General features: G+C 39.9%; 1 protein-coding gene and 1 non-coding gene across 2 annotated transcripts in view; one reads left to right on the forward strand and one right to left on the reverse strand.

Annotated features, from left to right (window-relative positions):
• Nt5c2 (5'-nucleotidase, cytosolic II) overlaps positions 1–11,178 on the reverse strand; it is an 83,132-nt gene extending 71,954 nt beyond the window's left edge. Inside the window, 1 exon segment of the mRNA XM_047552993.1 lies at positions 11,113–11,178. The gene's annotated coding sequence lies outside the window, so the exon portion shown is untranslated.
• Positions 11,179–13,406: 2,228 nt separating this feature from the next.
• On the forward strand, positions 13,407–13,480 carry Trnam-cau (transfer RNA methionine (anticodon CAU)). Its single transcript has one exon. It is a non-coding gene; the product is annotated as a tRNA-Met (tRNA).
• The last annotated feature ends 6,604 nt before the right edge of the window (positions 13,481–20,084 follow it).

Genomic DNA, 20,084 nt, shown 5'->3' on the forward strand with positions numbered 1-20,084 from the left:
ATAAAGATACGATTTTGAAGGCCGCGAGAGAAAAGCATCAGATACATATAGGGGGAAACCAATACGGATAGCAGCTGACTTCTCAACCCAGACTCTAAAAGCTATAAGGGTCTGGAACAACATATTTCAAGCTCTGAAAGAACATGGTTGCCAACCAAGAATCCTATACCCAGCAAAACTAATCTTCAAATTTGAAGATGAAATAAAATCCTTCCATGATAAACAAAAGTTAAAAGAATTACAAATAGAAAGCCTGTACTACAGAATGTTCTCAACAAAATATTCCACGAGGAGGAAATGAAAAACAATGTAGGTCAGCAAAGGGAGGAACTACCTTAGAGAAAAACCACTCAAAGGAGAAAACAAGCCACTTAAAAACCAAAATAAGCCCAAATGACTGGGAATATGAATCACATCTCAATAATAATCCTGAACGTTAATGGCCTAAACTCATCAATCAAAAGACATAGACTGGCAGAATAGATTAAAAAGAAAGACCCAACAATATGCTGCCTTCAAGAGACGCATCTCATAGAAAAAGACATCCACAGACTAAAGGTGAAAGGATGGGAAAAAAACTACCACGCACACGAACTCAGTAAAAAAGCAGGGGTTTTCCATCCTTATTTCAGATAAAGTGAACTTCAAGCCAAAGTTAGTCAGAAGTGATAAGAAGGACATTTCGTACTGCTTAAGGGAAACCATAAATCAGGAAGACATAACGACCGTAAATATTTATGCCCCAACAATGGTGCATCCATGTACATCAAACAAATCCTTCTTAATTCCAGGAATCAAATAGACCACAACACAATAATTCTGCGTGACTTTAACACACCCATGTCACCACTGGATAGATCTTCCAACAAAAACTAAACAAAGAGACCATAGAACTCAATAACACAATCAATAACTTAGACTTAATAGAATATCCATCCGTCAATGAGCAAATTCACTTTCTCTCAGCAGCACATGGAACCTTCTCGAAAATAGACCATATGTTATGCCACAAAGCAGACCTTAGTGAATGCAATAAAAATAGAGATACTGCCTTGTGTTCTATCAGACCGTAATGGAATGAAATTAGAAATCAATGACAAAATAATGACAGAAATTACTCCAACACCTGGAGACTAAATAATATGCTATTGAATGAAACATGGATAACAGAAAACATCAGGAAGGAGATAAAAAAAATTCTTAGAGGTAAATGAGAATGATGATACAACATATCAAAATCTCTGGGACACTATGAAATCAGTAATAAGAGGAAAATTCATTGCATGGAGCACATTCCAGAAAAGAATAAAAAGTCAACAACTAAATGATTTAACATTACAGCTCAAAGCCCTAGAAAAAGAAGAACAGAACAACAGCAAAAGTAGTACAAGACAGGAGATAATTAAAATCAGAGTTGAAATCAATGAAATTGAAACAAAAGATTCAAAATATTGACAAAACAAAAAGTTGGTTGAGAAAGTAAACAAAATAGACAAACCCTTAGCCACACTAACAAAGAGAAGGAGAGAGAAAACTCAAATTACTAGAATCCGTGATGAAAAAGGAAATATCACGTCAGACACCACTGAAATACATAACGAGAAGCTACTCTGAAAATCTATATTCTGACAAAATAAAAAATACCAAAGACATCGACAAATTTCTAGAGACATATGATCCTCCCAAAATGAACCAGGACATACACAATTTCAAAAGATCAATATCAAGCAATGAAATAGAAGAAGCCATCAAAAGCCTACCAACCAAGAAAAGCCCAGGACCAGATGGATTCTCAGCCGAGTTCTACAAGACCTTCAAAGAACTCATTCCAATACTTCTCAAAGTATTCCAGGAAATAGAAAAGGAGGGAACCCTACCAAACTCATTCTATGAAGCTAATATCACCCTCATACCCAACCAGGCAAAGACACATCAAGGAAAGAAAATTTTAGACCAATATCCTTGAATATAGATGCAAGGATCCTTAACAAAATACTGGCAAACCAGTATATATTAAGAAGATAGTGCACCACGATCAAGTGGGGTTCATCCCAGGAACGCAAGGTTTGTTCAATATCCATAAATCATAAATGTAACCCATCATGTCAACAGATTAAGGATAAGAATCATATAGTTATTTCAATTGACGCAGAAAAAGCGTTCAACAAATACAACACCCCTTTCGTGCTCAAAACACTAGAAAAAATAGGGATGGTAGGAACATACCTAAACATTGGAAAGGCTATTGATGCTAAGCCCACGGCCAACATCATTCTTAATGGAGAAAAAAATGAAAACATTCCCTTTAAAAACAGGAACAAGACAGGGATGCCCTCTTTCACCACTTCTATTCAACACTGTACTTAAAATACTAGCCAGGGCAATTAGACAGACTAAAGAAATTAAAGAGATATGAATAGGAAAGAGAAACTCAAGCTGTCAATATCTGCTGATGACATGATTCTCTATTTAGAGGATCCCAAAAAACTACTCCAGAAAACTTCTAGACCTCATAAATGAATTCAGCAAAATAGCAGGATATAAAATCAACACACATAAATCTAAAGCATTTTTATACATAAATGATGAAACATCTGAAAGGGAAATGAGAAAAACAACTCCATTTGCAGTAGCTTCAAGAATGAACTTTGGATGGCATAGAGGAAAATGGGGTGGGAGCGAGTGGGAGACAGAAAGATAGTAGAATGAAACAGTGTTATCCTATATATAGTATGATTACATGAATGGTGTGATTCTACATTGTGTACAGTCACAGAAATGAAAAATTGTACCCATTTGTGTACAATGAATCAAAATGTGTCTGTAAAAATAAAAAATATTTAAATAAAAAAAAAACCATGAATATGAATGGCATACTAGGGAAAAAAAAGAATATGTAATGGTTACCCAGTGGTTTTATCATTACATTGTAACACAACCACAAACCAACAAATACTATTCCTTTAAAAAGAAGAAAGTCTGCCAGGTGCAGTGGTGTACACCTATATAATCCCAGTTACCAGGGGGCTGAGGCTGGGAACTTCCAAGTCAGTTTTCAGCAACTTAGTGTATATCTTCTTCTGTGAAGTGTCTGCCCATTTCCTTAGCCAATTTATTGATTGGGTTCTTTGTATTTTGGGTATAAAGTTTTTTCTCCCACTCTGTAGTCTCAGCAACTTAGTGTCTCAAAATAAAAAGGTCTGGGAGCCCATGGTGGCACACACCTGTAATCCCAGCTGCTCAGGAGGCTGAGACAGGAGGCTGCAAGTTCAAAGCAGCCTTAGCAAAAGCAAGGCACTAAGCAACTCAGTGAGACTCTGTCTCTAAATAAAATACAAAATAGGGCTGGGGATATGCCTCAGTAGTCACGTGTACCTGAGTTCACTTCCTGGTACCCCCGCCAAAAATACTTTAAAAATAAGAGTCTGAGGATGTAGCCTAATGGTAAAGCAACCCTGGGTTTAATCCCCAGTATCACACACACATAAAAAGAACTCAGATGCTACTTTAGTTTACCCACACTGCTGAAAACTCAATTCTGTAGCTAACAGTGTACCTATAACCCAAAGAACAGCATTTTGAAATAAACTATAGTTTATTTTTGAGACTAGGTCTTACTATGCTGTCAGGTTGGCCTCAAAACTCCCAGGCTCAAACCTCTTGCTTCAGTCTCCAGAGTAGCTAGGGCTACAAGTATAACCTACTCCACCCAGCTCTGAACTATAGCTTTTAAAATTATTTTTGTGTTCTAATCACAAAAGTAACATATGGAAGGAAATACACACAAAATATTTTAAGCTGGATTGCAATGTTGCACACCTGGAATCCAAGCAGCTTAGGAGGCTGACAGGAAGATCACAGTTCAAAGCCAGCCTGAGCAACTTAGCGAGGCCCTAAGCAATTCAGTGAGATCCTGTCTCTAAATAAAATACTAAAAGGGCTGGGGATGTGATTCAGTGATTGAGTGCCCCTGAATTCAATACCTGGTACCAAAAACATATATATTTTAAAATGAAGTAATGTCAATTTTTCCAGAAAAGACTGAGAGCCTGTGTTGTGCTTGCATTGTATCTAACAGCTTTTTTCCCATTTTCTTCATTTCATTATTTTGGAGTTTAAATCATTTGTCCCAAGTTGTACTATACATTTCATCAAAGGCCTACACACAGCTTGCACACCAGTGATGGCTAACAAATTTCAACAAATAAAACCACACTTACTTACCTATCCATGTTATCATTCACTTACCCTGCTTTATTAGTTTTTGCATATATCACTTCCAGACATAATACATTTTAAAATATTGTTCTTTTTAGTTAGATATGACAGAATGTATTTTGACATATTATACATACATGGAGTATACTTCCAATTTTTGTGGTTGTACATGATTGTGGCCTTACAATGGTTGTGTAGTCATATATGAACATAGGAAATTGTCTGATTCACCCTAACTGTCTTTCCTAGTCCCGTACTCCCTCCCTTCATTTCCCTTTGTCTAATCCAATGAACTTCTATTCTTCCCTTCCCTGAAGACATATACATTTTGACAGTTTGCATTAGTCATTCTTCTCCCTAAAATGTACACCCATGAGGACAGTTTATTGCTGTTTCTATTCCCAGCATCTTGCACAGTAACTTGATACAGATAGAAATAATTGACTTACAGTCCTTTGCTTTTCAGAAGCTTATTTTTGGTTTTTTGTTACTGGGGAGTAAACCCAAGGGTGCTTTATCACTGAGCTAAGTCTCCAGTCACTATGTTACTGAAGCTGGTCTGAAACTTGTGATCCTCCTGCCTCAGTCTCTGCAGTCACTGGATTTATAGGTGTACACCATCACATCAGGCTCAGAAGCTAATTTCTGTGTAAGCCTGAAAATGCAAAAATATGACACAAATTCCTTTTAATGCTCTAAATAAATCTTTGTGAAAACCTGCTCTTGGTTTGAGACCGGGCACAATGGCACATGCCTATCATTCCAGCTACCCAGAAAGCTGTGGCAGAAGGACTGTAAATTCAAAGCCAGCCTGGTGAACTTCATAAGCCTTGTCTCAAAATAAAACTTAAAAAAGGCTGAGAGTGTAGCTCAGAGGCAGAAAATTTGCTTAGCATTCTCCAGGCCCTGGGTTCAATCTCTAGTAACACATACACACATACACACACACACACACAAAGATTCTTGGCTGGATTGATGTAATAATATTTTGCTAACCTTTCAATATTGGACCTTAAAACAAAAGATTCCCTGTTCTCTGATGGAAAATAACAGGGCTAAGAGATCTTGTCAAGTAAAAAAAATGCAGTACACGTCACCTGACAATGTCTTCTTCTTCAAGCAACAACATGTTCCTATCGATAGTCTAAAACTCTAACTAGAAACACAAATTTATTTAATCTATTCCTAAAGTTTTGAAAACACACAAAAAGACCTAAGTTTTCTTATGTTCCTCCGCTTCTGATAGAATTCCCTTACATTTGCCACACAGAATGCTATATATTTGTTCTACATCAGCAATAAGGTTACTTCTAACTGAATGTTTTGAAGAATACCAAACCTTCAATAATAATATGATTACTGACACACAGAAGCAAGAGAGTATGCAAAGGAAACATCTTAAAAGGTTGGGCTATGGGGCCAGGGTTGTGGCTTAGTAGTAGAGTGCCTAGAACATGTGAGGTACTAGGTTTGATCCCTAGCACCACATAAAAAAAAAACTAAATAAACAAAATAAAGGTATTGTGTTCATCTACAACTAAAATATTTTTTTAAAAAGAAAAAAGGTTGGCTATCAATATCTTAAAACTATTACTAAACTTAGATCTTTCAAAAACATAGTTACAAGCTGCACAATTTTTACATTCAGTTAATATATAACACTTTGCACTGTTAGTAAAGATTCCTTTAAAAAAGGTGGTGGCAGTGGTGGCTGGGACTGTAGCTCAGCAGTACAGCACTTGCCTAGGGTATGCCAGGCCGAGTTTGATTCCTAGCACTATGTGCCATAGCAGTTGAAGAGGCTCATACCCTACCTACAACCCAAGAATTTCCCAAGTTTGGAATTTTCTAACATAGAAACAAGATTACATATCCAAGAATGTCTATTATGTTATCAATACTAGCAAAAAGTCAGAAACATATAAATTAAATATCCATAAACAGTGCCTTATTCAAATGATGGAATATAACACAGCAATTGAAATGAACTAAAGATACATCATCAAAAAACGATGTTGAACTGGGCATGGTGGTACATGTCTGTAAACCCAGTGACTCAGGAGGCTGAGGCAGGAAGATTCCAAGTTTGAGGCCAGCCTGGACAACCAAATGAGACCCTGTCTCAAAATAAAAAATTAAAAACTGAGATGGTACAGCTCAGTGGTAGAGAACTTGCCTAGCATGCTTAAGGCCCTGAATTCAACCACCACATACACACACAAAAAAAGGTTGGACCTGGGGGTAGCTCAGTGACAAGAGCACCTGCCTAGCACTAGCAAGGCCCTGGATTCTATTATCCACAGCACTGTAAGAAAAAAAAAAAAAAAAAAAAAGCTGAAAAAAAAGTTGCAGAATCATGTAATATAATAAACAAGAGTATATGCACTTTTATAGATATATACATGTTAATAAAAGTATAGCTGGGCACCGTGGAGCACGCCTGTAATCCCAGCAACTCAGGAGGCTGAGGCAAAAGATCATAAGTTCAAAGTAAGTCTCAGCAACTTAGTGAGCCCCCAAGTAACTTAGTAAGGCCTTGTCTCAAAATTAAAAAAGAAAGGAGCGGGGGTGTTATGGCTCAGTGGTTAAGCATCCCTGGGTTCAATCCTCAGTACCAAAAACAAAAAAAATTATGAAACAATGGGTAGGGCTGGGGATATAGCTCAGTTGGTAGAGAGCATGCCTTGCACAACAAGCCCTGGGTTCAATCCCCAGCACCACAAAAACAAAACAAAACATAATGGGAATAATTGATGACAAGAGGGGAATGAATAAGGAAAAGAAACAGGAATAGGATCAGGAAGCATTCACATCTGCCCCACCGTATCTGTAATGTTTATAGAGACTACATGAAATGGGAAAGTTTAAAAAAAAAAAAAAGTCTATTCACTGGGGGAGTGAATCCAGGGACACTTAACTACTGAGCCAGCTCTTTTTTGTATTTTATTTAGACACATGTCTCACTGAGTTACTTAGGGCCTCAATAAGTTACTGAGGATGGTTTGCAATCCTCCTGCCATCTTATCTGTTAAGATTTGATAAAGGAGCCAGACATGGGTGGCATATGCCTGTAATCCCAGCAGCCTGGGGAGCTGAGGCAGGAGGATTCCAAGTTCAAAGCTAGACTCAGCAATTTGGAAAGGCCCCAAGGACTCAGCAAGATCCTGTCTCTAAATAAAATATTTAAAAAAGGGCTGGGGATATGTTAAGTGCCTCTGGGTTCAATCCCCTGTACCAACAACAAAAAATTTCATAAAAGAAATGGGTTGAAGATGCAGTAAACAGTCACAATATTATTTTCTTTGTTTGGAATATTTCATAATATTTTAAGAAAATTTTAAATGAAAGTATTTAAGAAATCCCAGAGTAAGCTAAAACAAAAAGCTTTTAAAACTATATATTCTACTGGATATTTGAAATGGAAGCATGGTAATACCTAACAAGCTTACTTTTTTTTTTTTAAGACAATAATTTCAGGTACCAGATTTCAGTTCTCTTTCCAAGCAGATACTAACAAGCAGATTCTTTTATATCACACTCTGCACAATGTTTCCCAAACAAGAGAAACAAAGGTAAAAATGATTTGTTACTCTGAATCAATTTCACCATAACAAAGGGGTATTTTTGCCGCTCTGCTGGCAGTTTTGCTATTTTTTAATATTCTTTTTAGATGTTGATGGACCTTTATTTTATTCATTTATTTATATGGTGCTGAGGATCGAACTCACACATACTAGGTAAATGCTCTACCACTGAGCCACAACCCCAGTCCAGTTTTTTGATATTTTTATTGGTTTGTTGCTAAAGTTATTTTCCACAAACAGCCACTGCAAACTTTGGCAACCAATCATTATAGGATGCAATCAAATTTCAATTAGTGAACTCACTGAAGACTTACTGGGTCAAGTGATAGGAACCTTAGCACTCCATAGCAATTTGCTACCAACTTCCTTAAGACAAATAACTTCAAGTCTAAATATAAAAAACCAGACCAAGCAGAAAACAACTACTTATAAAGTTTCATTCTTCATTCTGCTCTACAGAAAGAATCTAAGTATCTTGTAAACAGCTTACCAGAATTTTTCGTTCTCATACTGAAAGCAATCTATTCCTTATATCCTTAACGTACCACTTTGGCATACTTGTAGCCTCCACGTCAGCTTTTGTTTTCCCTGATCCCACCAACCTACAATCTCTCTCCAGTCCGAACAAAAATAGTAATATCTGACATTTATTGAGAATTTAATGTTTGCCAATATTTTTTCAATGGAATTATTCTATTTTAATCCATATAATCCTTTGAAATTTATCCTATTTTCCCTTTTAAGTGAAGAAAATGAGTGAGACTCTCTATGGTTAAGTTCTCCAAGGTCTCATGGATGCTAAGTGGCAAGCCAGATCTCAAACCCAGATACAAAATCCAGGCCCCTGAACATTCAATGCTATCTCCTGGCTCAAAGTATTAAAGTATTGCCTGTCATTACTGCTCACATGTCACTTAAATGCCTTATGTCATTTAACACTTTATGTGAGTAGTTGTCTCCAAAGTTCAATACATCATTCATTCAACAAAAATTTTCTCAAAGTCTGTGTGCCAGCATTGTTGACTACTGTGCTTTTTCTAAAGTCATGTTACAAAGCATCTATGAATGAAAATGAGTTCTCCAGTCATGTGGACATCCCAGAAATGTAAATGCAAAATTCAAAACAGTATGTACACAACTATTATCATTAAATAAAAACCGATGTTTATGTAAAAATTTAAAAGATGCATAGTCATAATAACATGATAAAGTTGTAGAGTTTTTACTATTTCATTATGCATTTTGATAAGAGAGCTAAACAATAAGACTGTTGTGATTTGAACCCAGGGCCTTGCACAAGCTTGGCAAATGCTCTACCAGGGAGACACATCAATAGCTCACACTTTTTAAAAACATATTTTGTGTACTTTTTTCCCCATAAAACGGTAGAAATAGCCCAGAAACATTAATAAACACCACTCCTCTTAACATTCATTGTAATTTGACTCCCTGCCCCCCAACTGAGGCTTGAAACCTGGAGTGTTCTACCCCTGAGCTACAACCCCAGGCCGCCGCCCACCCCCCCTTTTTTTTTTTGAGACAGGGTCTGACTAAATTGCCAAGGCATGGAATTTAGGATCCTCCTGCCTCAGCCTTCCAAGTCGCTGGGAATACAGGCCTCAGCCATCGCAACAAGCTAGTCTGGCTTTTTTAGGAAGCTCTAGTATCTTCTACTAAAGGCTAGTAGGTAGGTACTATAAGTAAATACCTATTTAAGTCTTCTGGCAAGTGTAAACCTCTGGAAACTTGTAATTGACTGGTTTTCATGAAGTGTCATCCAATCTTGGAACTGAATGGAATCTAGCAGAACAACTTCGGTCCCCTTATTTTGAAGATTAGTTGGTTACTAAATTCTAAAACCCAAATTCTAGGTTATATAGAGTAAGGCAGCAATCTATGCTGCTGAAATGTACTGGTTTATAGTGTAATAGAAAGGCGCTTAAGGAAGATTATGTCTGGGGATGGGGTTGTGAGGCACTGGGTTTGATTCTCAGCACCACATATAAATGAATAAAATAAAGGTCTATCAACATCTAAAATTTTTTTAAATAGTATGTCTGCTAGTATCGACACAGCATGTGCAGTTCTAATTTTAATAACCAGTTATGTCTTCTTGAACTTAACCTTTTCAAGTCTGGATAAACAGTTAACCACTGTTGAGAAGTACCAGGGTAAATATTTGAAAGACCTGAAGCCTGCCCTACACTGATTAAGTCTTTTTGGCAAAGGGCAACGTTTCAATATTCTCCCCTTCACATCCCGGTCAGCAAGGTATGCATCCTTAAGAGGAGAAAATGTAGAGTCTATCGATGTTAGGAGACAAATACGGGAAATCTGCCCGCATCCGGGTGCGCGCGCACCCCACAACGCTGGAATGGTGACTAGTCATTTCAGAGCACCGCACTTCGGGGCACAGCCCTCAAACATAACGGCCGTAAAACTGAACGCACCGGAAAACAAATCCCACACCAAGCTCTACCCACCGCTTTTAAAAGCTGCGGCTTCCCAGAGACAACCCCCCAAATCGTAATTCTTACAACGAGCCTCACATCCGCCTCTCGCCCGCCCTCTCCCCGGCGTCGGGGACCCGGGGAAAAGGAAAGGCACCGGCGGCCCCCGACGGCGGACCCCGCGACTGGGATCCGTCCGGGAGAACGAGCACGTCTTTCTGAGGCGGCTTGCAACCCGAGGTGAGCTTTCCAGGAAGAGCGGCACCCGACAAAACCGGCGTGTGGGCCATCAAGTTGGCAGCGTCTCAGGCTCTCGCTAAGACGCTGCCAAGCTGCAGCCCACCGCGAAGCCCGCCAGTTCCTCCCGGGAGGCCGAGGGGGCGTTGGAGGGGCGGAAGGGCTGGCCTCGGGGGCGCCCGCGTCGGCCGGAAAAAACAGGCAGAACGGGTAGCGGGTGTCTCCCGAAGCGGGACCGGGACTGCCTCCAGCGTGCCAAAGTGGGGACGAAACGCAGCCAAGGCGAGGCGGGGTCCCAGCGAGACGACGCCGGGAAACAATGGCGCGAGCGTGACGTGGGCCGGGGGCGTCGCCGCGGCACCCGGGAAGGGGCTGCGGTGGGGCGGGGGCGGGAGCGGCCGGGGCAGGGGGCGTGCAGGGACCCCGGCGCGGGCTCCGCGGGCGCGCGGGCAGGGGCTCGGCCTGAGAAGGGGTCTGAAGGGGCGCCGCAGCTGGAAACAGGGGCAGGCGGCGGCCCCTGCCCCGGGGTCGCGTGCTCGACCGCGCACCCTCTCTCCTTCCCTCCCTCCCTCGCCCGCCCGCCCGCTCCTTCCCCTCCCGCCCGCGGCTCCCGCGGCTCTCACCGGCCCCGCCGCACGGCTGCAATCCCAGCGCGCAACTGCCGCAGCCGCCTTGGCGCGCGCCCTCCCCGCCCCCGCCGCCCCAGCACCGCCCCCAGCTCGCGCCCGGCCAGGGACCGGAGCGCTATTCCGTCCCCCGACTCCGCCGCAGAACCCAGCGTTGGCGACGCTCCCTGGCCTTGCTACTGGACGCGAGCCGCGATCTGGCCCGTGGTTCGCCGCTCACGCGACTCTGGGGATCTTCAAACGACAGAATACTGGTTGTTGCCCAGCTGTGGGGTGACGCAGGTTGACTACCCTTCTATCTCCTGTAGGTCCTCATCCCTTGGTATTCTATCCCCGTCCCTCTGCAGGGCCCTGGCTACTCTCTCTACTATGGGCATCTCGCCTCCTCTCCCACGAGGCTTTCCCTTAGAGGGAAAGAGCGTCCTTCTTCCCAGTCACAGTACCTTTTACTCGAATGAGCCTGAAGGCTCCTCTGGTCCATACCCCTGTAGCACGTTTGAATCCCCTTGATGACTGAAAAACACCGGCTTTTGGAATTTATCAGAACTGATCCAAACCCAGTTTCACCACCTACAAACTGTATGACCTTGAGTAAGATACCTCACTACATCCAGTGCCCTCATCTGTATGCAGAGATAGTTAGCATTATTGACAGGATTAAATAATATAGGTGAAAACTTCTGGCACATAGAAAGCATTCAATAAATGGTAGTTGTTATATATTGACATCCCAGCACCACCGCCTTGCCACAGGCAAGAAGACCCCTTTCAGAACACTGCAGTCCTTTAATTCGGGCAATTGTGACTAGTGTTTCTCTTGGACTTTGTGTCCAAGGTCTTCACTTCTTTTTTTGGTGGTGCTGAGGATTGAATGCAGGGCCTTGTGCACACAAGGCAAGCACTATACTAACAGCTATAACCCCAGCCCTGGTCTTCTCTTCTATGAGAAAAGTATCTCCCACTCCTTTCATTCTTCCTCCTTTGCCCTGATCCTGAGGGTCTCTTTCTCCTTCTCCTCATGCACCTGGTCAATTTGTGACTTCTTTAGGCTGTGTCACCGAAGACTGACAGTGTTTGTGGTGCCATCAGAACAAAGCAGACTATAACTTCCTCCTTGTAGGACTTACTGACTTGAATTCATGCAATAAAGCATGGCACCTGGTGGCCTTAGCCTGTAGTCCCAGCTACTTGGGAGACTGATGCAGGAGGATTGCTTAAGCCCAGAAATTTGAGACCAGCCTGCCAACATAGTAAGACCCTGTCTAAAAAACAGAGAAGAAAAAACAGTTCTTGGCATTCACACTATCGACTCTTATTAGGAGAAAAACTGGAGAATGATATTGACCAAATTAATTTGTAACATCACCTGCATATATGAATATATAACAACATATCCATCATTATGTGTAATTATAATGCACCAACATAGAATATGGGGAAAAATAACTTTCAGTCAACTTAAACTTCCAAGTATTTTGTTGTTGTTGTTGTTGTTTTGGTACTGGGAATTGAACCCAGGGATGTTTTACCACTGAGTTACACTCCCAGCCCTTTTTTTTTTTTTTTTTTTTTTTTGGGTGCTGGGGATCGAACTCAGGGCCTTGTGCTTACCGTTTTTATATTTTATTTTGAGACGGGGTCTTGATAAGTTCCCAGACTGGCCTCAAACTTTCACTTCCCCTGCCTCAGGCTCCTGAGTAGCTGAGATTACAGGCATGCATCACTACACCCAGAGTAGCTGAGATTACAGGCATGCATCACTACACCCAACCTTCCAAATCTTTCTTTTCTTTTTTTTTTTTTTTTTTTTTTTTTTTTGCGGTGCTGGGGTTTGAACCCAGGTTGCTGAGATTACAGGCATGCATCACTACACCCAGCCTTCCAAGTCTTTTTTTTTTTTTTTTTTGCAGTGCTGGGGATTGAACCCAAGGCAAGCACTCTACCAACTGAGCTATATCCCCAGCCCCTGCAAGTCTTTCTAATAAGTACTTTACTCCAGCATTTCTATCTCCTCCTTGTTTCTGAGCCAACTTCATTCAGTTCAGGTCAGGGACTTTTGGCCTCTTGCCTACTAGATTTTTCAGGATATGGGAGAAAAGGGAATGGGGAAGATGGAAGTTAGCTTAACACCATCTTTAAACCAAGTTTAAAAGTCTTTTTAAAAGGCCAGGGTTTGTGTCTAAAGACTGGTGGTACTGGACTGGGTCTGTAGCTCAGTGGTAAAGCACTTGCCTCACATGTGTGAGGCACTGGGTTCTACCACAGCGCCACATAAAAATAAGCACAGGGGCTGGGGATGTAGCTCAGTTGGTAGAGTGCTTGCCTCATATGCTCAAGGCCCTGGGTTCAATCCCCAGCACCACAAAAAATAATAATTAAAAAAACACTTAAAAAGATATTGTGCCCATATACAACTAAAATTTTTTTTAAAAAAGACTGGTACTGATTGAATTTGCTCATGCACACACACATATGGAGTATGATTGCAACTATAAAAAAAAGTGAACACACACAAAAGACTAGAAGAAAATATGCAGCAGGATATTTTAACAATGGTTTTCTCACAGTGACAAGACTTGAGCTGGCACAGTAGTGCACACCTGTAACCCCAGCAGCTCAGGAGGTTGAGGCAAGAGATCACAAGTTCAAAGCAGCCACCGAAACTTAGAGAGGCCCTAAGCAACTTGGAAAGATCCTGTCTCAAAATTTTAAAAATGTTTTAAAAAGGCTAGGAGGGGGCTGGGGTTGTGGCTCAGTGGTGGGGTGCTTGCCTAGCATTTGTGAGGCACTGGGTTTGATTCTCAGCACCACATATAGATAAATAAAATGAAGGTCCATCAACAACCGGAAAAAAAAAAAAAAGCTGGGAATGTGGCTTAATGGTTAAATGCCCCTGGGTTTAATCCGTGGTATAAAAAAAAAAAAAAAAAAGACTTGAGATGTTTTCTTCTTTACACTTTTCCATTAATCTTTTACACTGTGTTATTTTTATAATCAAGAACTCTGTTCCTGAAAATTTTCAGAAAAAAAAAAATTAAAAATTAAAAAAAAAAATCAGAGAGATGAGTAGGGCACTTGCCTAGCATGTGTGAGGCCCTAGCTTGAATCCCTAGCACACACACACACAAAAAAAAGAGATGAAATAAATTGAAAAATTGGAAACAAAATTAAAAGATAACAGACCAGCAGAAAACATTTGCAGTACATAAAACAGACAAACCCTTTGTGTCTGGAATATAAGAAAAAAAAAAAAAAAAAAAAAAAAACAGCAGAAAAGTGAGTCAAGTATATTAATAGTTCACAGAAAAGGAAATATGAACTGCCAAAAACACACACACACACACACAAAAAGATGCTCAATCTCACTAATAATCATAGAAATTATAAATAAAATTGAGACTGGCAACAATTTTCAAACTTTGTAACATCAAAGCATATAAACTGGCACAGCCACTTCAGAGGGCAATGGAATACCTGCTAAGTCAGCAATGCTACCTACCACTGGTTATCTACCATAATTCCATGTGCACATAGAGATGTGTACAGGACAATCAAGGAAGAAAATTTGGAAATCATTCTCAGTGCCCACCAACAGCAGAATGGCTAAATGAAATGGAGAATACTCATATAATGGAATTCTGTAGAGAACTTAATTGACCTCAATCTATATGTATCAACAAAGAAAATTTCAATTTTATATTATGAATGAAAATAGCAAGTTACAGAATACATATAGTATTGCTACATATGGCATATAATATAATTATATTTTTTAAATCCTTCCCCCAAATATAAATTTTCAGGCTTATCAAGAAAAAACTATCAGAATAATGAAGGAACTTTGGATGGTGTAGAGGAAAATGGGATGGAAGGGGGTGGAGGACAAAAAGACAGTAGAATGAAACAGCCAGTATTACCCTACGTTTATGTATGATTACATGAATGGTGTGAATCTACATCATGTACAACCATGGAAATGAAAAGTTGTACTCCATTTGTGTACAATGAATCAAAATGCAGTCTGTAAAAATAAAGATTTTAATAAAAAAAAGAAAAAACTATCAAACAATTGAAATTGACCAAATTATGTGACATGCATGCATATGTAACAATGAAGGCCACTATTGTGTATAATTATAATGCACCAATAAAAACTGACATAAAAAACAGAGGCTCAGGAGGTTGAGTTCAAAGCCAGCCTCAGCAATTTAGCGAGATCCTAAGCAACTTAGTGAAACCTTGTGTCAAAATAAAACATAAAAAGGGCTGGGGATGCAGCTCAGTGGTTAAGCGCCCCAGGATTCAATACCCAGTGTCAAAAAACAATTATGAGGGCTGGGGAGATAACTCAGTGGTAGAGTGCTTGCCTCGCAAGCACAAGGTCCTGGGTTCAATCCCCAGCACCACCAAAAAAAAAAAAAAAAAAAAAAAAAACAATTACCTAAAATTACCTAAAACATCTATATTGAGATTTTTTTTTCTTTCTTTTTTTTTTTTTTTTTTTTTTTTTGAGGTGCTGGGGATTTGACCTCAGGGCCTTGTGTTTGCAAGGCATGCACTCCACCAACTGAGCTCTCTCCCCAGCCCCAAAACATCTATATTGCATACTTGAAGTAAATCCTACATGAGGTATAATTTAAAAAAGAAAGAAAGAAAAAAAATCAGACAAATCCAAATTGACAAAATATTCTACAAAATACCTGACCTATAATCTTCAAAAGTGTCAAGGTTGTGAAAATCAAGGAAAGACTAAGAAACTGTCTTGGATTCTTCCTACTAACTAATATGAAGAGATGAAGGAGACCTGACAACTAAATGCAATATGGTATCCTGGGATCCTGGAACAGAAAAAGAACATTAGTGAGAAAACTGTTAAAGTTGGAATAGTCTAGTTTAGCTTAGTTAATAGTATTGTAGCAATGTTAACTTCTCAGCTTCTGTCATTGAGCCGCGAATTACGTAAGTTGTTAACGTTAGGAGAGGCTGCGTGCAAGGTATGCTGAAACTTTCTTGCAACTCTTCTGTAAATCCAAAATTATTTCAAAAGCAAAAACTGAAATCGAAATGCGGACATAAATATTACTATTATTTCCTATCATCACATTAGGTTTATAAGATTTTTTAAAACAGATCTGGCAGGGTGCAGTCAGCACACACCTGTAACCCCAGTGGCGAGTGAAGCTGATTCAGGAGGATTGTGAGTTCAAAGCCATCCTAAGCAACTCAGCGAGACTGTCTCTAAATACAATACAAAAAAAGGGCTGGGGATGTGGCTCAGTGGTTAAGCACCATTGGGTTCAATCCCCTGTACCAAAACAACAACAACAACAACAACAACAACAACAACAAAAGAAACATCTGTAAAGCTACATGCCAAACACATACCAGAGGTTAACCCTAAGGATAGAGGTAAAGGACCAGAATTGGGAGTATCTGCTTTAGTTTTAACATTGTAGAAGATAAATTTAACCATGTATTGCTATTGTAACTAAAAATTCTTTCAATGCAAAAAAAAAAAAAGCAAAAAGTCAAGACATTTGTTCTCATGACTTTCTGAGATAAGACAAGCCATGCCAATTTCTGAAACACTCTTCCAACAGAAGGCTAGGAGGCTGAGAAATCATGGGAGATCTGCTTAGGGTCTCTAACCGGGCATTCCTGAAGGGCCTAGGCACTGCTTGATGAAAGAAACTACTTCACTGTGGCCTTGGATGGCCTCTCACCGAATTTCCTGTCCATGTACCCACATGGCTGTCCTATCCATCTGATGAACACTGTTTTACTCAAACTACTGTAAACTCTGAGTCATCCAGAATACACACCCCATTCACAGGTCACTTAGCAGCTTTTCTGCTGCTTGGCAGAAATTCTCTTTAAAAATATGCATTGAGTTCGGCTGGCTCTGTGCCTAACACTGAACAACACAGATATGAGATTCTGGCCTCTTGGGGTTAGCTGACTACTTGGAAGGTTAACTTTATACAGACCAGTAATTATTTGGTAAGTGCTATACAAAAAAGTAGAAGATGCTACAATAAAAAAAAATAGGGGCTAGAGTTGGGGGTAAAAAGGTCAGGAAACATTGCCCTAAAGAACTGTTATATCAACTGAGACCAGATGGATGAGTAGGACTAAGTAAAAAAGTGAGAAGAGGGCTTATTTAGAGGAGTGAATTCAAAGGCCCTAAAACAGGGGAGAGACCTGTGTGTTTGAGGAATGATCAGAGAGAGAAGGCGAAAAGAGGCAAAGATCAGTCCCAGTGAAGGCAGGGCCACACCTGGCATGTGCTGCAGTCCATGTTAATGAGCCAACACCTTGCCATAAACGCAAGGGAGAGTAACTCAAGGGGGCACAGCAGAGGAGTGGCAAGGATCAGACTCAGTTCAGATTTGTCCTTTTGTTTTTCCTAGGCGAGAGCTATATTCCCAGCCCCAGATATGGAAGATTTTTCAACTATAAAAGGAATGAAATTCTGATATATGCTACATTTTGGATGATAAAAAGGAATACATTTTGACACTTGGTTGGACCATGAAAACATTACACAAAGTGAAAAAAAGTAGACACAAAAGGACTAATATTGTATGATTCCACTTACATGAAATAGCTAGAATAGGCAAATTCATAGACACAAAAAGTAGATTAGAGGTTACCAGGACCCAAGGGTAGAGAAGCATGGGGAGTTATTGCTTAATTGTTCAGAATGACGAAATTGTTCAAAATGACGAAAACATTTTGGAAATAGTGGTGGTGGTTGCACAACATTGTGAATGTAATTAGTACCACGGAATCATAACTTTAAAATGGTTAAACTGGAAAATTTTGTTATATATATTTTACTAAAAAGAATTTTTTTTAACTTTCAAAAAATGAATCAAGGGCTGGGAAGATAGCTCAGTTGGTAGAGTGCTTGCCTGCAAGTACAAAGCCCTGGGTTCAATCTGAAAAGCTCTTTTCACATGTTTCGCTCCTGTTCATCTTGAAGCCCTGAACTCAAATGTTACTCAGAGAAGCCTTCCCTAATTCCACACCCAATGTCACAGAAATCTTCCCCTGCCCATTACTTTTTTTTTAATATTGCCTATGCCATCCTTTTCCTCCCCTAACTTAAAACAGTTGCAATGAAATAAGAATTTGTGTGATATGTCTTTCACATATTCCTTCTAATATCTCTCTTCTCAATCCCAGCTGTAAATTCTAGGAGTGCAGGGACAATGTCCATCTTGTCCACTGACAGGGGTACAACTCATAGCCAGGGTCTTGAACATTGAGAATTCCATGTATATTTTTAAAGCAATTAATAACTAAATGAATGCAGGATGGACTTGGGAGCAGATTTTATTTTAATGCCTTTTACAGTACTATACTCTTTGTTCTTTGCAGTACAGGGGATCAAACCCAGAGTCTCATATATGGTAGGCAAGTGTTCTACCACTGAGCTACCCCCCCAGCACAATACTGTACTTAAATTATTTTTAAAAAATAGGAAAGCAAACCGGGGCTCTCATTCTTACATTCCTGTCTCTATCCCGTGAAGTCATCAGTCATCTCTTGAAGCAGGGACCTGAGTGAGAAAATAGTACAATTTGTTTCTAGGGAGAACTGATATATCACCATCTGTTCAGCCTTAGCCTCTAAATATCCATCTAAATAAGTGATAAGTAAACCAGGTGCAGTGGCACATGCCTATAATCCCAGTACCTCTGGAGGCTGAGGCAGGAAGATCACAAATTCAAGGCCAGCCTCAGCAATTTAGGGAGACACTCAACGATTATCAAGACTTTGTCTCAAAATAAAAAATAAAAAGGACTGGGAATGTAGTTCAATGGTTGAGCATGTTTGGGTTCAATCCCTAGTACCATAAATAAATGAATAGTTGTTGAACTTAAAGCAGAACACCTTTTTACTGCACAGCCAGAACCAACAGCCTTCCTCTATAAGAGCTCAGCCTGCCTGGGTATTGCACCCATTTAGGTTAAGCAGCACCCATACCAATACTAAAGTCTGAAGCATACAAATACCAGAATGAGAAAGAGCATTACTTGTGAATTCAGAAAGCCAATTCTACACCATGTAATCCCAGCTGCTCTGGATGCAGAGGCAGGAGGATTGCAAGTTTAAAGCCAGCTTCAGCAATTTAGTGAGGCCCTGAGCAATTTAGCAAGACCCTGTCTCAAAATAAAAAATAAAGGGCTGAGGCTGTAGTTCAGTGGTAGAGTGCTTGCCTAGCACATGTGAGGCACTGGGTTTGATCCTCAACACATTAAAAATAAATAAATAAAGATATTAGGGGCTGGGGAGATAGCTCAGTAGGTAGAGTGCTTGCCTTATAAGCACAAGGCCCTGGGTTCGATCCCCAGTACCCAAAAAAAAAAAAAAAAAAAAAAAAAAAAAGATATTATATAAGAAAAATAAAAAGGACTGGGATGTGCCTCAGGGGTGACACACCCCTTTGTTCAATTCCCAGTACCAAATTAAAAAAAAAAAAAAGACAATTCTATGATTAGTATGGGTAGGTCTAGACTTTCTACTATTAGTCAGTGAAAGCAGCACTCCCTAATTGATTTAATTTTCCCATCTTGGCATTGCACATGACCTCAATAAATAATTTTCTCCCTAAGAGGAAGCTAAACAATTATTTTTGAGACAAGAAATGCAAATAAAAGCTAATTTAATGAATTTGTTTTCTGGATGTGGACACTCATGGGAACTGAAAGGCGTGAAAATACAGGAGGAAGACCAGCTTGCTCATAACAGCTTTATCCCACAGACCATTGACTCTTTCAACCCCAAAACAAGTTTTCTCTCTGCTTTTTACTTTTTTACATTTTACATGTAAATTGCATAAACCAAGAGAGTGCAAAACAAACCAGTGACCACAGACATTAGGAAATGTTTGGTCACAAGTAACAGGAAACTCAGTTAAAACAGGCTTAAACCAGGAGGAAGTTCACAGGTGTGGAAGAATC

The sequence above is a fragment of the Sciurus carolinensis genome, chromosome 5 (assembly GCF_902686445.1).
Source record: "Sciurus carolinensis chromosome 5, mSciCar1.2, whole genome shotgun sequence".
Lineage (NCBI taxonomy): Eukaryota > Metazoa > Chordata > Mammalia > Rodentia > Sciuridae > Sciurus > Sciurus carolinensis.